Source organism: Mesocricetus auratus, unplaced genomic scaffold (assembly GCF_017639785.1).
Source record: "Mesocricetus auratus isolate SY011 unplaced genomic scaffold, BCM_Maur_2.0 Super-Scaffold_4256, whole genome shotgun sequence".
NCBI lineage: Eukaryota > Metazoa > Chordata > Mammalia > Rodentia > Cricetidae > Mesocricetus > Mesocricetus auratus.
The window spans coordinates 7,070,585-7,091,234 of NW_024429182.1; positions in this window are offsets into that span (position 1 = coordinate 7,070,585).

Below are 20,650 nucleotides of genomic sequence, written 5' to 3' on the forward strand. Positions count from 1 at the left end.
GAGAAAGAGAGAGAGAGGAGAAAGAGAGAGAGGAGAGAGAGAAGAGAAAGAGAGAGAGAGGAGAAAGAGAGAGAGGAGAAAGAGAGAGAGGAGAGAGAGAGGAGAGAGAGACAGAGAGAGAGAGGAGAAAGAGAGAGAGGAGAGAGAGAGAGGAGAGAGACAGACAGACAGACAGAGAGAGAGAGGAGAAAGAGAGAGAGGAGAGAGAGAGAAAGGAGACAGACAGACAGAAAGAGAGAGAGAGAGAGAGGAGAGAGAGAGAGAGAGAGAGAGAGAGAGAGAGAGAGAGAGAGAGAGAGAGAGAGAGAGAGAGAGAGAGAGAGTTAGTTCCAGGGCATCCAAGACTACACAGAGATACCTGGTCTAAAAAAAAAACAAAAAACAAAAAAAAAACATGCCACTACTTCCTCCTTTTTATTCCTTTCCCTATCACAATAACTCCCGGGACGCCTGGTTCTTTGTAAGGATCCAAGGACTGTTTATACATTTCAGTTCAATTCACAAACCCCTGACCACTGAGTGTCTGATGACTGCTGTGAAAACGTCCAAGCTGGGCAGACTTCATGCAGGAAGAGCAGCCACGGAGAGCTTTCTGTGCTTGTACCACTAAGTGGATTGATTCCAGGAGAGCTACCTTGGTGTCACATTCCAAAGCGGGACACCATGAGAAGGGCAAGGGGACATGGTTGAGGTAGAGGAGACAGAGGGGAGGGGAAAGGAGGAAAGGGAAGAGAGGAGGAGAGCCCATCTGCCTGACTGAAGTAAACAAAGTAGACTTGAATCCTGGAGATGAAAGGCCAGTGCTATCTGGTGCTAATTTCTTCCAAGCTACCTTGCTGCTGTGCTCTCCCAGATAGGTAAGCAGAGATACCATTCTGATGCGAAGTCCTGTGTATATGTCAATAAAGCACTGTTGGCCAATAGGGAAGCAAGATAGGTGGGACTAGGAGTCCAGGAGGACTCTGGGAAGGAGAAACACAGGGAGTCATGATGTAGCCCGACAGAGAAGTAAGATGTCCGGAGCTTTTCTCCAGTAAGAGAAATACTTATATTAACAATTATGGGATAAATACTTAAGTCAGAGCTAGCCAGTAAGAAACAAGGAATGCCAACAGCTTCATAATTAATAGAGTGTCTTGGGTGTTATTTGGGGACTACAACACGGCAGATCCCAGGTGACTGGTGGGGAAAAACCAAAGCGGCTGGCAAGGAAAAGGTTTCTCTCTACACAATTCAGAAGTTAGACTTCACCATCCTGGGCTTTTCTTTTTTTAAGGCGATAAGTTGTTTCAATCAGCTGGGCTTATTCTCCCTACGCCCATGCCTGGTACAGTCCTAAGTGAGCAGGCGGTTTCACCCACTTCCTCTTTCTATTTGATGGATGTATCGAGTGTAAGCGCTCTTCTAGCTTCTCTCTCTCTCTCTCTGTCTCTCTGAGAGAGAGAGAGAGAGAGAGAGAGAGAGAGAGAGAGAGAGAGAGCGCATCCCTCCTTCCTTACTTTTCTCTTCGGTTCTTCTAGTGAAAATTTTGTGAAGCATGACGACTGTTTTAACTCCTGTTCTAAAAGCATTTGCGAGTTACAGCTGATGTTTCAGCAAAACATAGTCATCTTCCGGGAAAATATCACACGAAATAGAGAGACGAGGTGTCTCTGAAATTAGGATGGCAAAAGCCTCTTGTCAGCTCTGAGAAGGTGCTGAAGGGAAGTAAAACGAAGCCAGCGGTGATGAGCCCCCTCACCTGACTTTCCCTGTCTTGCTTCATGGAGAGGCTGCATCCGTGTCCACGTGGAAATGCTGTCAGCACACGGTGGGGCATCACCGCCATTGACAGATCAACAGTCATGAGAGCGAGAAGAAAGTTCCCAATCATGCCCCACAGCTTTTATTTATTTTTTAATTTAATTTAAATTAGAAACTTGCCTCACATGTCACTCCCAGTTCCCACTCCCTCTCCCCAAACCCTCCCCCAATCCCCACTCCACTCTCCAAGGAGGGTGAGGCCCGTCATGGGGGATCTTGAAAGTCTGTCATATGATCTGGGGCAGGGCCTAGGCCCTCCCCCATGTGTCCAGGCAGAGACAGCATCCCTCCCAATTTACCAACTGCTTTGTACCATCCAGAGTCACTAAGAAGGAGTCATTTGCACATGCGTGTGTCTTATGTCTCCTCTCTTTTTAACTGGTGTATGCGTGTGTGCGTGTTTGCATGGGTGTCAGGATGTGCCTGTAGGTGAGAATGTGTGCATGTATGTGCACACACGTGTGGAGGCCAAAGAACAACCTTAAGATGTCATCCTGAGTAATGTCACCCATCTCCATTGAGAGAAGGTCTCCATTGGCCTGGAGTTCACCAATTAAGATGAATTTCACAGCCACCAAGCCCACGGCCCTGTCTGTCTCCACCTTTCCAGCACTGAAATTATGGTGCCTGTCACCAAAGCCTGACATCTTTATATGGATCTTATATGTGAACTTTATATTGAGTTATATGGACACAGTTCCTCATGCTTACACAGGAAGTACCTGACCAACAGAGCTACTGCCCAGGATCACATCAATCACCCTCTTTCTTTACAAGCCATTCTGTCAGTCTTTCCCTTACTCATTTTTGGACATCAGATACAGCTTTCAGCAGATGAGGATATACCAGTGCTCCAGGAGACATCTACAAAGGCACAGGGCTTGACTGCAGCAGCCAAAAGCTATGAACATGGAATGCAAACTCAGTAGTGAGGGAGGCCATCAAGACGGCCACCTCAGTCACACTTTGGAACAGAAACAAGGGGTGGCTCAGCCACTCAGCAGTTGAGAGCACTTGTTCCTGCGGAGGACCTGGGTTTGGTTCCCAGACCCCACGTGGTAGTCCACAACCATTGCCACTCAAGTTGCCCTCTGACCTCATTGGCACTGGGCATGCACAGGGTACAGGCAAAACACCCATACACATAAAATAAACAAATCTAAGATAATAATGACGATGGAAGAGACCAGAAACCACACCACAGACCAAAGAGGATGCCCTGGGGAGATGGCACGAATATCTGAACTCAATCCACAGAACCCACATTTTTTTTTGAAAAGCTAGACATTGTAGCATGGGATTTAATACCAGCTCTGGCAATGTGAAGACAGGTGATCCCTCTCCAGCTAATCTGCCTGGTCCAGTCGGCAAAGTCTAGATCAATGTGAGACTCTGTCTCAAAAGTAAAAAGGTAGATGGTGCCTGGGGAATGATAACTGAGGTCCTCCTCTGACCTCTCCACCCACACACACGCACACAAACCCACACTCGAGTGTGGCACACAGAGAGGTAGGGAAGCGAAGGACGTAGGCTAGGGCTACGCCGTCATCCACGCTTGAAACATCACCGTTGCTGTCCAGAGACTGAGAGCAATGGCAGCCCCCGAGGCTTTCTGTAACTGATCTCTGATTGACCCCAAAATAATCACCTGTGACTGGCAACAGCCCGTGGCTGTCCTCCACAAAGGTGAGGGCCAGAAAGGAGAGCAAAACAGTCACCAGGGTCAGGAGGCAAAGAGCAAAATAGTCACCACCAGGGTCAGGAGGCAAAGCGCTGTGAACCTGGGGACCACAGTCTAGCAAACATGTCTAGTCTGCGGCAAGGACACCCCATGAATCACTGTTACAGATCACGTGGCCCACATGGCCCAGGAGCAAACTATAGTTATCGCTTGGCCAATTAGGACATGCTTAGCTATATAAGGAATGGAAAATCCAGGTGAAGACATTTTAAACGTTTAAAACTACATTTCTCACACTGAAAGCTTCAGACCTAAACTCTCAGACACCACTTAGGTCTAGAACTCACACAGAAACACAAGAAAAAAGTCTTTCTCCAGTGGCTCCCACAGCAGCCAGTGAGGATAAGAAACACAGAGGATAGCACAAACATAGAAAGCACAGCTGACCGGAAGCAGAAGAAACACGTTTTTCCATTGGCGTCTGCAATTGGCTTAGTTTCGAAACCATGCCACTCCGTGAACCAGCCTTGGATCTCCATTACATGTTAAGTTAAAACCATGCCACTTCATGAACCAGCCTTGGATCTCCGTTGCATATTAAGTTAAAACCATGCCACTCCATGAACCAGCAGCCTTGGGTCTCCATCATGTGTCAGATTGAAACCATGCCACTCCGTGAACCAGCCTTGGATCTCCGTTACATGTTAAGTTAAAACCATGCCCCCCCCCAACCAGCCTTGGGTCTCCATCATGTGGCAGAAGAAGGGAACCAGAAGCAGAGAGACCAGAGCAAGGAAGAGCAGGTGTACGGGCAAATCTACACAGCCGCCTCACGGACACTTCACATTTCTTCGGCTCTCCGGTATCCGTAAACACAGCCATGAATCTGCACTCAGTACTGTACTGGCTGTTTCTAAGCACATGGCAAGAAGGACCGCAAGAGCTGGAGAGGTGGCCCTGCATTTGCCATGCAAGCATGAGAACCAGAGTTCAAATCCCTAAAGCCGGGGACAGGAACAGGTGCCTGTAAACCCATGGGAGGAAAAAGACAGAGTCAGGAGAATCTCTGGACACCTCAGGCCAACTAGCCCGGTGTAAGCAGCAACAGCAACACAACAGAGAGATGGTTTCAAATAAGGAAAGTGAGGGCAAGCAGCTCGTGCACTCACGCACACGCACACACCTTTGCATGCATGTGTATGCGTACACACACACATGCACACACGCGTGTAAGCACACACACGCGAGTGAGCACACACACACACACACACACACGCATGCGCGAATGTAGGTGCACATGCACACATTCATCTGTGTACACAGAACTACAAAGAACGAGAAAGCAAGGGCCTTTCTTACTGCATATGGTTACCCGTTCACTCAGCGTCACTCCAAGAGCAGAGAATAAGTGACGTCAAGAGAGGTGAGTCTTACTTTTCCTAACCATCAGGTAGGCACATTTTAGGGACAAAGGTCATTAACAGTAAAAGTTTCACAGAAATAAATTTGAAAAAAAAAAAGTCTGCCTAGGCCCTGCTCCAAATGATATGACAGACTTTGAAGATGACCCATGGAAGGCCTCACTCTTCCTGGGGAGAAGAAAGGAGACAGGATAGGGGGGTGGTGGGGGGCAGGGGAGGGAGAGGGAACTGGGATTGACATGTAAAACAAGATTGTTTCTAATTTAAATAAAGAAAGGAAAAATATGTATTTGTAGATGATACGGAAAGTTAGAAGAATCATGAGTCAAACTATAATAATTAAAGTAATTTGATAAAATATTTGAATATAAAATTAATATATATGTCAAGCTCCAAGCCCACCCTTCTCTACCAAGCTTCAGATGCAGAGGCTAGAGTCCCTGTGTGGCCAGGCCCTGGAGTGAGAACACCTTCCAGAACTCCTCTCTGTCCTACTGACCACCTGCCTGCCCCTAAGCAGTCACTCCTCACACCAGGGACAGCAAGTGGACAGAATTCTTGGTGTCTCTAAGAGGAGCGGAGCATGCTGGGCGGTGGTGGCGCACGCCTTTAATCCCAGCACTCGGGAGGCAGAGGCAGGTGGATCTCTGTGAGTTCAAGGCCAGCCTGGACTACAGAGCGAGTTCCAGGACAGCCTCCAAAACAATACAGAGAAATCCTGTCTTGAAAAAAAAATCCAAAAAAAAAAAAAAAAAAAAGGAGCAGAAGCAATCTCCCTGGCTTCAGGAACAACATCCCAAAGTCTTCTCCTCAGAGATCCGTTTCCACGGCTACCCACCCTCTAAGAACAGGGAGTCTGGCCCCAGTCAAGCTGGCCCCTCCTGGAAAGCTTGATTGCAGGTAAGGGCCTTTCTCCATGTTTCCAGAGTCAATGACTGCAATTTGGTCCCGTTGTTGCCCAGCCCTAGGGATGGCAGATGCTCCCCGAAGCATTTGTTCCTTCTATGACATCCACAGAGCCTCCTTTTCAGTTTATCAGTTCCCTCTTTACACCAGTCAGCCACTCTATTCAGTGATCTCCGCTAAAATAACCATGCTATTTTTGTCTCCTCGCGGGGCTGTTTGGCATGCATGTAAATGAAGTAACAAATTAGCAGATAACAGATAAAGGAAAGGAAAAAAAACCCATTCACAAAGAACAAATGAGAACAAATACCTAGGCACCGAAGTCGGGAGAAACAGGCACAATACTCCAGGGACAGAAAACTCTGAACCAATGAGGAGCTGCGTTCTCTCAGAAAGAGAAAGCACCCAAAGACAGCCGGTTCCTTCAGCGTCCAGACCTTTGAGATGCAGCAAAGACCCATCGGGTTTTATTTGTTTTGTTGTAGGAGCTAATCGAGTTAACAAGGTTCATATGGAAATATTAAAAAGCAGGAAATGCTAAAGCCGAAAAGCATTCTGGGGAGATGAGGCCAGTCCTGCTCCATTGCAAAGCGTGTCAAAGTCCCTAGGGACAAATCTGCCATGGTTCATCCTCGGTAAACAGACCAATGAACCAAAGCAAGGAGCCCAAACTACATCCAAGCAGACACGGCAGCATCATGAGTGCTGAGCAGATAGCTCAAGAAATGACAGAAGAGATCTTTAATAAATGGTGTTGGGACTACTGCATGACCATATGGTAAAAACCCAAAATAGATTATTCCTCATACGTCATACATCAGGATAAATACCAAACTGACTAGATACTTTTTCCAAAAATTAACGGAAGACATCTGTCCTGGCTATGACTTAAAATCTAAAGCTAATGAGAAGATATGCATTAGTGGAGACATTTTAAAAAACACTTTGCAAAGGAAAGTTAAAGTCAGGGATAGCCAGGGAACCAGTGCACTGAGTATCCTAAATAGAGATGAAGAACTGGATTTTTTAAACAGGCCAAAATGAAGAATGGGCAGCTTGAAGCACACCGACCTTCTTCAAAATCAGGAAAGACTGCGTACAAATTATCCCTAAACCACTAAGAATGAGACTTAACAGACATTTTACTGAAGAAGAAAGTAAGCTGCTCATGGCAGGGCGCGGAATGCTTTAGAGACAAATGCAGAAACAGCCCAAGGAGACATCGCTGCATCCATGCTAAGATGCTCTAGCATTTTTTCCTAATATTTTTATTGTTTATTTGGGAATTTCACACCATCAACACCAAGGCTTCTCAGTCCTCCGTGGAGTGCCCCCAATCCTTGTGACCTCCCTCTCCAAAGGAAAAAGAAAAAAGAAAGAAAGAAAAAAACAGAACAAACTAACAAAAATAAATAAACAAGTCCAATTTGTGTTGCCCGTATAAAACCTCAGTTTCATTTCTAGGGCCCACATGGTGGAAAGAGAGAACAGATCCCTGCAAGCTGTCATCATACCTCCACACAGGCACACACATACACACACTAATAATAATAATAGCAAAAATAATAATAATAATAATGCAGTTAAATGTTACAGTTTTTACCTGAAATATTGGCCTAAAAGGAACACAAAGAACAAGAGTCTTCTAGGCCCTGGAAATATTTTATACCTTTATACAAGCAATAGCTAACACAAATAACAAGCATCTACAAGATGCATAAATGTCATGATGTTCACGTTTAAAATTAGCTTTCTGTGCATTTGTAGATTGGACAGCAATAAAGCTAAAAAACTCAAAAGGGTAAATGGATAAATTATTTCTCATTGTATTGGCCAAACTCCAGAGGCTTGACAACACTTCCTGTGAGTTATGGTGACGCCGGTACATATGTATTATTGCTACAACGTTTATGAAGGGAAGCGTGGCAATGTCTACCCAAATCTTGTGTGCCCCTGTGATATGGGACGTCCTTCTGTATGCTGTGAATATGCATTGCCTTTATTGTTTGAGGAATACATACAGCTGTGTCGGCCAATGGCCAGGCAGAATATAGCTAGGTGAGAAATCCAAACAAAAAACGCAGAGGGAAGGAAGGCAGAGTCAGGGAGACATATAGCTGCCAAGGAAGCAAGATGTGAGGTAATAGCCACAACCCTAAAATACAGAGTGCTATAAATGGGTTAATTTACAGGTAGAGTTAGCCAGTAAGAGGCCTGAGCCGTTGGCCAAATAATTATAATTTGATATTAGTTTTGGTGTGATTATCTCATAACTGGCTACGAAGACCCAGCAGGCAAGAGAAAAACTGGTCCAGTGATAACGGGTGAGAGAGAGAGAGAAAAAAGTCAACTACACATCTGTCTTTTTAGCTAGCAACGAGCTTCTAGGATTCACAACTGTCAGAAAACACAAAACAAAGTGTCCCAAGGATATGCGTCATCGTCACAATGCTTTTCTAATGGTGTGAGATAGAGTAAAGGGACTGCTAACAGACCAGAGGCTCGACGCCTAGCCAGTGAAAATCCCACACCATGGAGGCAGAGGCAATACCAAGGAGGTGGACGTCCTTCCTGACTATCCAGTGGCAAAAGGCGCAGACTAGACAAGCCTTTAGATTGTGACTCAAAGATGAGGGAAGAGGCAGCTGTTTAAAGGTAGGTGTGAAAATTCTGACACTCCTTTTGTCCATAATTGGAGCTCGTTCCTGCACTCTGATGCTGGCCTACTTTTACTAAAATAATCTGATTTTAAAACGACATGAGGCCCGCAGGAGCTTAATCCTTTAAAAGGCTGGGACCTTCCAACAAGCTTAATCAGAGACCCGAGCCACCATGTAAGAAGCCCTGCTAGCCTGCTTGGGAGACCACCACATAGAAAGATGCCAGGCTGCTTAGAGTCAGCAAAGACCGCAGACATCCGGCCAGTGCATGTGACTGTCTTCGTTTGGTCACACCAGCCCAACCACTGTAAGAGCATCATCGGCACAACCTGGACCATGAGAATGGAGTAACATAGCAACATGGCTTCTGTTCTTAAATTATTATATACATATACATATATATATATACATATATCTTACAGCAGGTGGTTGATTTTGTGCCGCTCTCTTCTACTCCGCCTGCTCTCTCCACTCCACAGTTGGCCCAAGGAGTGGTGCTGCCCACAGGAGCCTGGGTCTCCTCACATCAATTAACTGAGACATGTTTACACACCCGGTGTAGACAAATGCTCATCAAAACTCTCTTCCCAGTGATCCTAGGGTGTGCCAAGTGGAGAATTAAAGCTAACCATCACAGCGTGTATGCCAAAGAAATAAACGTAGGCCTTGTGAAGTTAAATTTAAGTAGAAAAATATCAGCATGTTCTCCTAGTTTTAGCATTTCTAAACATATACGCACGTATCTCCTATTTTAAGTCACTAAAGAGACCTAAAAGCAATGGCAGCCCCAAGGGATGAGCCCAAATGCCAGACAGTCCTTTCTGAAGATCACCTCCCACAGACAGTGAGAGAGAGAGAGAGAGAGAGAGAGAGAGAGAGAGAGAGAGAGAGAGAGAGAGAGAGAGAGAGAGAGACTTCGGGCCTGAGCTATCCGTGCCAAGAAAGTAAGGAAGTTGTTAGCAACAAATGGAGCCATGCTAAAAAGCCAAGGGATCCAAGTCCAAGGCACACACTGTCCTACGATGACATAACACAAGGATAAAGGTACAATTAGAATGAATGGGGACATAAAACACAGTCACATACCATTAAGGGCGTTTCGGTCCACACCAGGCGACAGGTATAAGGCCATCCCAGAGGATTGCATTGGAGCTGAAGAATCTCTCTCTCCTGATGATGTCGCTGCCTTCACAGTGAGGCAGTGTGACAGCGTGACAGTGTGATGTGACAGGCTCTTAGGGTGTGCATGGGAACAGTGTGCAAACAGTCAGCCGCAGTGCAGGCGTACAAGGGTGTAGCAACATGGATGGGCAAACCGCGCAAGGCACATGATAACAGCTAAGTGCCTGGCTTATGACCCCACTGTGCTGTGTGCGCCTCTGACCGCTGGCTGGCTGGGGGCACACGCCCTCCTGGCTCACTAGAAAGAGTGGGCTGTGGGCTGTCCCACGGGCTTACCGCCTCCTGACTGCATCAAGAGGATGTGCAGGATTGATCCTGCCTTGCGAGTGTAGACCCCATTAAACAGAGTGAAAAGACTGCTGGTGGCAAGTTCTCCCTGGAGCCGCGGCTCCACAATGACACCAAAGAGTTGGTCAATAACGTGAGGTACTGGCTAGTTTTACGTCAGCTGAACTCAGGCTAGAGCCATCAGGTAGGAGGGAGCCTCAGTTGAGAAAATGCCTCCATAACATAGGTCTGTAGGCAAGCATGTGGGGTATTTTCTTAATCAGTGACTGAAGGGCGAGAGCCCACCACACTGTGGGTTGGGGACATCCCTGGGCTGGTGGCCCCGAGTTCTATAAGAAAACAGGCTGAGCAAGCCATAGGGAGCAAGTCAATAAGCAGCTCCCCTCCATGGCCTCTGCATCAGTTCGTGCCTCCAGGTCGCTGCCCTGTTTGAATTCCTGCCCTGACTTCCTTTGGTGATGAACTAGAGTGGAAGTGGAACCCAGATAAACCCTTTCCTCCCCAAGATGCTTCTGGTTGCAGGGTTTTGTCGCAGCAGTGGAAACCCCAAGACTATGAGTGAATGGCAACTTGATTTACTGTGATCCTCTGATGATTCTTGTCAGAAAAACACACTTTATCCCAGAATCTCAATATCTCTATCACGGGGGGGTGCATGGGACGGGACACCGAGAACAGGGTACAGACCTCAGGGACATGAAAAGTTCACCACAATCAGCACATTTAGAATGTGGCGTGTAACATGTTGCCTTCCCCGCCAGTTGCCTAGGCCCTGTCACAGTTGCAGTCCCCAAATAACACACAGGACACTGTGTTAATTATGAAGCTGTTGGCAGTTTGCTTGGTTTCTTACTGGCTAGCTCTGACTTAAGTATTTAACCCATAATTGTTAATCTAAGTATTTCTCTTACCAGAGAAAAGGGTCCGGACCTACATGGTGTCTGACTCTGCCTTTCTTTTCCAGAATCCTCCTTGACTCCTAGTCCCACCTATCTTGCTTCCCTATTGGCTAACAATGCTTTATTCAACAACCAATAAGAGACAGATTTACAGAGTGACATCTCCCATCAGTGGTGTCTTATACAGGACAAATGACTTGTATTCTAAACAAACAGTGAAATGAAAGTGAAAAGGGGGATGGATATGGTGGTTCTCATTTTCTGGGTTGATTAACTTACATCCCCACCAACAGCACACAAAGCCTGTCCCTTTCTCTGCCTTTTTGCTAACACTTGTCATCTTCCATCTTTTACACACACACACACATACACACACACACACACACACACACACACACAAAGTCATTCTACCAGCTATGAAGTGGCATCTCACTGTGGTTTTCTTTTGTGTTTCCCTGACAGTCAGTGGTGCTGAGAATTTTTCCATGGTATGTACGCAATGGAACATATTCAGCTTTCAAGAGGCAAGAGATGAGTCTCTGTTCCCAGGGAAACATGGGTGACCACAGAAGACGTTATGCTAAGTGAAATAGTACTGGCACAGAACGATGAATAAATATGTCATTATCTCTATTACATTTGGACTCCAAGAAAAGAAACACTGAGCTCGTAAAGGAAGGGAACGAGAGGACTAATCGTTACCACAGATTGGGGGCTGGGAAAGGACTGGGAGAGTGAACAGTTACTGGCCGAGGGGTGCAAAGCTTCATCTAGACTGAAGGAGCAAGCTGTGAGATCTGCTAAATGCCAGGACGTCGGGAGTCAGTGACAGTGAAAGATGGACCATTTGTTCAAAGTGACAAGAAGGGCGATTTCCATGACCTCATCACAAAATGTCAAGTAATTAAAGAGGTGGACAAGTTAATTAGTGTAAGCTTCACTCACCTCCCACTGCACACAGATATTAGAACATTGCGTTATATTCCGAATCTGTAAAGTAAATACTTTCAGGAAATGTCAGTTATTATAAACTTTAGAAAACTTGTATGGAGGAAGAAAGACCTGTAAAGACATAAAACCAACTTCAACGGGAGGGTCATGTTTAAATTCCACGCAAGTAGCTGCAAAACCTTCTGGAAAAGGAAAGGTCTTTGAGTTTATCAGTCTCTTAACTAGTAAGGAAAAAGTTAAGCATTTACCTACCCTGCCGACCCAGAAATTTCACCTGTAGTTATTTACACAAACGACACAAACACACACCAAGGACAGACAGGGATGGAAGCTCACAGGTGTTGCGTTCATAATAACCAAAACAGTAGAGAAGAGTAGCAAACATCTGTCAGAAGAACGGTCAGGCAAGGGAGGAATTGCCGACTATTAGTTCTCAGTAAAGGGAAACATAGACTATTGTACGTAGATCTCACACACACGCTAAGCAAGAGAATCCAAACGCAAGCGAATGCAGTATGACTGCCTTTGCACTCATCTCTAGAGCACTGGAAAGTAAGTTAATGCATAGCTCTTGAAGCATGGCTGACTGGGACCACAAACAAGAAAGTTTTCTGAGGAATACGATGTTCTGTCTTGAGAAGGAGCGGGATTACTCACTTGGGTGCATCCGTCACAGCTAATCGAAATGCTAACTCAGAACTTACACGTGTCATTCTAAGGAGCATTCGCCCCTTGAAAGGGGACATAAAAAAATACTGAACTGTCGAGGATAGGTTCTCTTCACAGTGACATGGGTGAACAGTCCTGGAACCACATTCTGTGTGTTCCAGACTTGAGCAATTAAATTGATACGTTGGGAAAGGGCGTGTGGAGGAGCCACCGGAAGAAGGGGAACAGCTAGGGTGCGTTGTCCGGGAATGGAACAAGAGCAATCAGTACCCTCATCAAGTAGATCCTGGCTTCTCAACATTTCCTCCACCACAAACAGCAAGAACCCCTTACAAACGCTGACCCCAGACCTGGGGACAAACTACCCTGTTAAAGCAAAGATCAAGGAAATGCCCGAAGACTAAAATGCAGCATGGAAAAGTACAGGGCCTATCTCTATACCACTCCCACTGGCCAAATTTAGCCACACTTGATCATCAAAAAATAAAACAAAGTAAAATAAAACAGGCTGGGCAAGACTGCCCAGTGGGTAAAAGTACTTGTGTGCTGAGTAGCAGCTTCCTCCAGATTCAAACATTCCATCCTACAGGAAAGTTCATTTAAAAAGCAAAGAACTCAAAACAGCTCCAGGAAATCCCTGAAATTGACCAGACTCACAAGTCCCACCCACTCCCCATATTTTATAAGCAATGAGATTGCTGAGAGTCACTCTCAGACAAACCCCAGCCGCCTGAGAGAGGCAGAGGCTACTCCAGTGCCTGGAAGAGAACAGCAGCTGAACTGCATAGCGGGACCAAAGACAAAACAAGCTGCCTGGAAGAGCTTCAGACCAATGGGGGCGGCTGGGAAGGACCCTGTCTAATCCACTGAGCCACCTGCAGGCTGCCCAATATGCTCCAGGGTTCCAGCTTTCTGAGCTGTCCCGTCACCTACACTGGAGGGAGCTTTGGCGCCGCAGCTGCCTGAGTCATCTCTACTCCTGCAAGCAACCTCTCACCTATATTCCTGTGAGTAACCCCACAATAAACTTCACTGGTTCACCAAGCTGGACCTTAGTGCTGTGTGTATACTGGTCTGTTGTCAGTTCTCTGTCTGGGGTGAGGACACACAGGAATAATGTCACACACCATGCAAGTTTATCACAGCCTAAGTTGGATCCCCAGAACCCATGGTGGAAAAAAGTCAGAAACAATTCCCAAATGTCTTCAGATGTCCATGGTATGAACACTATTATATGTGCTCTCTCTCTCTCTCTCTCTCTCTCTCTCTCTCTCTCTCTCTCTCTCTCTCTCTCTCTCTCACACACACACACACACACACAATAAATATTGATCCAAAAGTCTATAATCTATAGTGATATAAATAAACTGAATGAGTGAGAAGTAATTATTATTTACTATAGAAAACTAGCTAAGAGACAATAAAGTAAGTTAAGGCCACATAAAGACAATGACATTAAATCCATCAGGATGGATGCCAAAACTGGTAAATGAAATTTGGATAAAGACGAACAGGATATTTTGTAGTCTCCAGGACCTGCCTCTTGCTTTCTCATAGTAAATAATGGAAGGAGGGACTTGGAGATACCCTTGTTATTGAGACCTCACATCAACATCACCACTGTCCTGTCTGGATGGGATTCACAGAGGCCAGCATGTGCCTTTGGTGTTTATTTAAAAAACGCATGGATTAAATTAAATCACAAGGAAACCACAGACAAATTGGATGAGGGAACATTCTCCAAAACAGCTGAGCCTTTGAAAATGACCAAGTTGAGCAAAGCGAAGGCTGAGGGAATGTTCCACATGGAAAAGATGAAAGAAAATGACAATGTAAGGCATGGCCATGCATTGGAACGGTAGAGAAAAGTACAAGAAAAAGTAATTGTTGGAAATCACTTAACTTTGAGCATGGATGAGAAAAAGCAATATTATAATCATGCTAAATTCCTGCTCTTCAAAATTGCGCTTCGGTTACGTAAGATAATTTCTGGGAAGATGGATCAGTGCATGTGAACTCTTACTATACAAGCACTAGGCCCTGAGTTCAAATACCCAGTGGTGTGGACTAGAGACAGGTAGATCCAGGATCCAGGAAGCTCGTGGGTGAGGGAGAGAGAGCAGGAAGCAGCCAAGGTATCCAAATTTAGGCTCAATGGAAGACACTGTCTCAGGGAAATAATTGGAGAACAATATAAGAGGATACTTGAGGTCCTGCCCTGGGCCCCATACATACATGCAGGAATACACACATGCATAAATATGAATGCCCATGCATAACACACACACACACACACACACACACACACACAAATGCTTTTACCTTTCAGAAATACATATGGAAATGGTTACATGCGAAGTATATGATAATTACAGTATCTTTGCAAATAGCTCAAGAAAAACAGGTATATCAGGCATGCTGGAGCGTCTCTGGAATCCCAGAACTCAGGAAGCTAAGGCAGGAGGACTGAGGTTACAAGGATCTGTAAAATCCAGGCCAGTACGGGATGCATGCTAAGAAGTTAATTAATGTTGGCACATCATTGTTAATTACATTCCAAACTTTATCCATAAATTTGAAAACGGTGAGCCAATTCATTGACAAGCATTTTGGAAGTGTCTGACAAATCTGCGTCTGAGAAGACTTTCCTCTCTCCATTCTGTCAGGGGTTGTGCTGCACTGACAATCACCAGAGCCACTGGGATTCCCGATCCTTGGGGGAGAGCGACAGCCCACACGTACCATGTGCTTGTCCCAGGACTTTGGCTGGAACACGGGGATGGGTGACAGATTGGGAGCAGGAATAAACCAACCTCGCTGCAGAGGAGGTCAGTCTAACAAGGACTCTTGCCTCACAGGAAGAAATTACTTTCCAAATGCAATCATGGATTTCCTGAGAGTCATTTGCAAGGCTCAGGACCTGGGCTCTGGTCCTCTCTCTCTCTCTCTCTCTCTCTCTCTCTCTCTCTCTGTGTGTGTGTGTGTGTCTCTCTCTGTGTGTGTCTCTCTCTGTCTCTCTGTCTCTGTCTGTCTGTCTGTCTCTCTCTCTCCTCATCTCCCCCTGTACACCCTGATTAGCTATCTCTGCCATGTCTGTGGATGAGCTCACCTTGGCAATGCATGAGGCCATTTTCAGTCCTGGGAATGGGGTAATGAGATGCCCAATTAACATGATGTTGGATAAGCCCAACTCTGGCAACCACCACCCAGCTGCACTGAGGGCCTTTGGACTGGCAGGGAATAAAGGCTAAATCTCCCTGGGGATCATGAGACTCCTGTGAACCTGAATAGACTAATCACAGATGCTGCAGATGTGCACAGATGGGAGGCCACATAAAAGCCTCTCGCGGGTGAGGGGAAAGATGTCAAGGTTGGCTTGGCAAAGCTGCTGAGTTGATGCCTTGCTGCTGTTTTCTGTGTCAGTTCTGACTTCTCAGACTGCTGCTGGCTGAACCACCACCAACAGGGATGAGCACGGAGGAAGGTTTGTGCCCAAGACACACAGGCCGGCCCTCTCCACAATGCTATGGAGATGGACATTGTCTCTGTAAGAATGATGGTGGCACTCAGCAGGGTGGTGTGTGCTTATAATGACAGCTCTTTGGGAGGCTGAGGCAGGAGGATTGCTGTGAGTTTGAGACCAATCTGGGCTACACAGTGACTACCAAGCCAGCCAAGGCCACATCTCAAAAAATGAGGAGTGGTGATAAAGTTGAAAGATGATGATAGAGTTGGCGCCGTGGCACATGCCTGCTGTCTCAGTGCCTGAGAGGCTAAGGCAAAATAATAAAGAGTTCGAGACTTGGGGCAGAGAGACGGCTCCGCAGCAAAAGCGTTGGCCTCTATTCCAAAGGACCTGCGTTTGGTTCCCAGCACCCACATCCACTGACTCACAACCACCTGCAACTCCAGATTCATGGGATCCCAAACCTTCTCATCTCCATGGGTGCTGGCATAAACACAAAGAGATATATGGACACACATAGAGAGAGACACAGGCAGGCAGGCAGACAGACAGACAAACAGACACATACACACATATAGAGAGACACACACAGACCACAGGCAGACACACACACACACACACACACAGACACACACAGAGACAGACAGACAGACACAGAGTCAGGCATGTGCATAAAAACAGCTGTTTTTTTTTAAGAGAGTTCAAGACTCTACACAGCAAATCCCAGCCAGACTATGGTACAGGGAAGTATGATACAGGGAGATCCTTATTCAAAACCAAATCTTAAAGCATTGATCTCTGATCACCTACCATTAATAAAGGCTGAGTTCAGAGTCTATTATTCACTAGAGTCTCAAAAACAAAAACAAAAAGAAGAAACAATATCCAAATGTGCCATGTACTTTCATCACACACATTACACGACACCACACATTATGTGGTACGGATTAAATTGCGAAAACATTCAGACACTTTTATTGTCTCCACGAAAGAAGGAGAAACTGAAGATCAGTATCAGGCAACACTCCAAAACCACACACGCATTAAAAAAAAACCATCGGGAAGCGGAACCCGAGGCCCCAGCAAGCTGGGGTCTTAACTTAAGCCCCTGCTCTTTAACGTGGTTGATATGCTGCCGCCAACCCAGAAGAAACACACCCAAACCTGGCCTGCCACTTCCCAGCAGGCTCTGGGGCTTCAGACTCAGGCCAGGGAAGTCTAGAATTAGTAAGTAAGGAGGCAGAGCTGGGACTCGGGTACAAGGCTGGTGTCCAGTCACTGAGAAGGGGACAGCGCAGTGTGCTTGGAAGGAGTGAGCAGGAAACCCAACCTCTGGGGACAACCCTGGTATTAAGTCCACTAAAGATCAATTGCGGTAAGGGGAAACGTCACTGCTATGAAGAATGGACGGAAGTCTATGGCTGGCAACTGCCTCAAAAGAGCTCCGAGGACTGATGAGCAAAGGGGTTAAGACTGGGCTGGTTTAACCCCCAGAAACAGCTGCCCTGACAAGGGTTAGCTCTTGAATTCCAGACTGATGCCTGGGAATCCAGCATGGGACTGATCAAGACCCCCTGAACATGGGTGTCAGTGAGGAGGCCTAGGTAATCTATTGAGCCTTGGGTAGTAGATCAGTATTTATTCCGGGTATACAAATGGACTTTGGACTCCCATCCAACAATGTGAGATGCACTCTCACCCTGGACTCTTGGGGGAGGATCTAGGCCCTGCTCTGGATGAAATGACAGACTATGGACACCCCATGGAGTGCCTCACCCTCCCTGGGGAAATGAGGGGCTATTGGGGGGGTTGGGGGGAGGGCACAGGAGGAGGGGAGGGAAACGGAGAGGGACCTGGAATTGACATGTGAAGCAACCTTGTTTCTAATTTAAATTAGAATTAAAAAAAAAGAGCTCCGAGGCAGGCTTTGGATTGTCCCCAGCACACTTGGACTGATCCATGTTCACAGTCCAGTCAGCTTCTCTTGCCGGACCATTATACGTTCAGTACGTCCACTGAAATGTCACAGTGTAACTCGTAACAAATGTGCCATTAACGTCTGATGAGGAAAAGTGTGTTTGAAGAATGAGTGAGTTGGAGCCACTCCAGGGAGCGTGGCTGGAGTCAACTGACAGCCAGGGGAGACAGCCATCTGTGACTGAGGCGGTCACGGCCAGCTTCCTGGCAGAGGAGAGCTGACGGAGACCTCTGCTCAAAGGTAGGATGAGAACAGCAGGGAATGGAGAAATCATCTCCGGCCATCCCCATGGTGAAGATGAGTCTAACAGTTGAGAGACGTTTCTGGGTTGCCTTCGATCCTGGGAATGTGACGTTTTACACACAACAGTGAATCACCTTCCTCATGTGATCTCCGCTCTGCCCATCAGCACTTTGCTGAGGTGGAACCTCACTCAGTCTCTGAGGGAGAGGCCCTCGCCTTTGCCTTCGCTGGCACAGGTGCGGGGTAGGGGGGGGCTGTTCCTTAATGCATCTGATGAGGCCTCATGCAGCTGCCATTGAGGAGAAAGTCTCCAAGTGCTGCTGCTTCTTCCTCTCTGCTGGTGTCACTCGTGTGAGGTAGGGAGACCTGGCTGTCGGTGTCACTCGTGTGAGGTGGGTAGACCTGGCTGTCGGTGTCACTCGTGTGAGGTGGGGAGACCTGGCTGTCTATGTCACTCGTGTGAGGTAGGGAGACCTGGCTGCTGGGTGGGAACTGGATGTAGGGAAAGGAGGGAGGAATGCAGAAGAACAAGAGTCCACCCATCCTCAGTAACACACACACACACATTTGCTCACCCAGTATCCCCTGGGCATGTACTACACTCCAGGCGTTGGGACAATTCACACTTGGGGTCTTGGCAAACAGTCCCGGTGCCCAGAGGGCATGCAGCATGGCAGGGGTGAACGATACTTATTCAATAACAACACAGATACATGCCCTACACTGGGGGAGCTCTGTGAGGAAAACTGACAGAGGCGTGTCTTGGCCGAATGCATCGTCTCCAAAACTCAGAGGCGTCTAGTGTGACACTGTTAAGATGTGATGACCTTAAGAGTGACTTGGCTATGGGTGCTCCTCTTTGTGAATAAGCTTAAAGGCTCAGGATGAAAGGAAAACAGTCTGCAAAATCCCCAAATGTGGGCATTGGGGATGACTCAGACAGCAAAGCACTTGCTGCACAAACCTGCAGACCTGAGTTCAATTCCCCAGAACCTACATCTAAAAAAAAGACATAAATAAAACCAGGGCAGGGTGAGTCTTGCAATCCAAGTGCCGGGGAGGTAGAGACGGGCAGTTCCTGGGGCTCACTGGCCAGCCAAGCTGGTGTGTGGGTAAGTTCCATGACAGTAGGAGAGTCTGCCCCAACACCAAGTGGATGCTAGCTAAGAAATGACAATGGAGACTGACACCCTCCACACACATGGGCATGCTTACATCCCCACATACATGTGCCCACACACTCGCATATGCACTTTATATACACATCATATGTTATCAATGACATTAGAAAAATTTAAAGGGGATCACTATAGAAAAAAAACTTCTTACTGCCACTGTGGCTGTTATGCAGATAAGGAATCAGATAGGAAAGGCTGGAAACAGATAGGTAGAAAATCGTCAGGGTGGAATTGGCAGTGAGTGAGAGAGAGTGTTCGTTGGGCATGGCAGATCCCGTGGCACCACAATACTTCCCGGCTAGGAAGGCAGATTGTTGTGGAATGTCACTTTGCCTAGGCAAGGCTGTGTTGCATTTGTTTACGTGGCACTTGTTTGATTATGCAAAGATGCACTGCATTTGTTTCACCTTGCCTGCCTGATGGGTCTAATAAAAAGCTGAGGGACTAATAGCTAGGCAGGAGAGGGAGAGGCGGGGCTGGCAGGAAGAGAGAATAAGGAGAAGAGAAGAGAACGAAAAGAAAAGAACACGGGAGAAAGAGAGGGACATGCCCAGGGCCGGAAGACAGGCACCCACCAGCCAGACAGCAGGAAGAAAACAGATACACAGAAGAAAAAGACAGATAAAAAGCCGTGAGGCGAAGCATAGGTGAAGAGAAACAGACTAAAATAGGAGCCAAGATAAGGCCGAGCACTCATAACTAACGAGAAGTCTCTGTGTCGTGATTTGGGAGCTGGTTGGTGGCCCCAAAGAGAAAGCCTGGTGGCAGATTGCAAGTGGTCTTCTGCTCAGCCCTTGGAACAGGAGGGATTCTGGTGCAGCCTCCTGAAGACACGGATGCTCTGTGATTAGACACCTGGACAAGGAGCTCATCTCCACCCTAGAAGAGCACAGAGACTGCACCACCACCCAAGGCCCAGCAGAGCTGCTTGCTCGGCCAACACAAAGTCGCACTCTAATGATGTATTTCACCTTCCCCCCCCCAAAAAAAACCTTACCTTGAACTCAGTCCATTGATGAGCATTGCTGATAGACCCAGTTTTTCTGGAGCTCCCTTAGCAGATATTGAAGCCACCCACAGCACGGTTCCCTTCTTGTCTTGTTTTCGTTTTCTGGTTGCTTTATATTTGGTCCGCAACAGGATTCCCTGTGGATTCCAGGCTGGCCTTGAATCCATGTCTTCCTGGCTCCGTTTCCCTTCCACTGCAGAGCTGGGACTATAGGAGTACACCATCACACCAGGTGTACCAGTCTTTATGGCTGCTGTAACAAATTTCCAAAGAACACATATAAATCCTCTTATCATCTCAGAAGTCTGGAACCTGT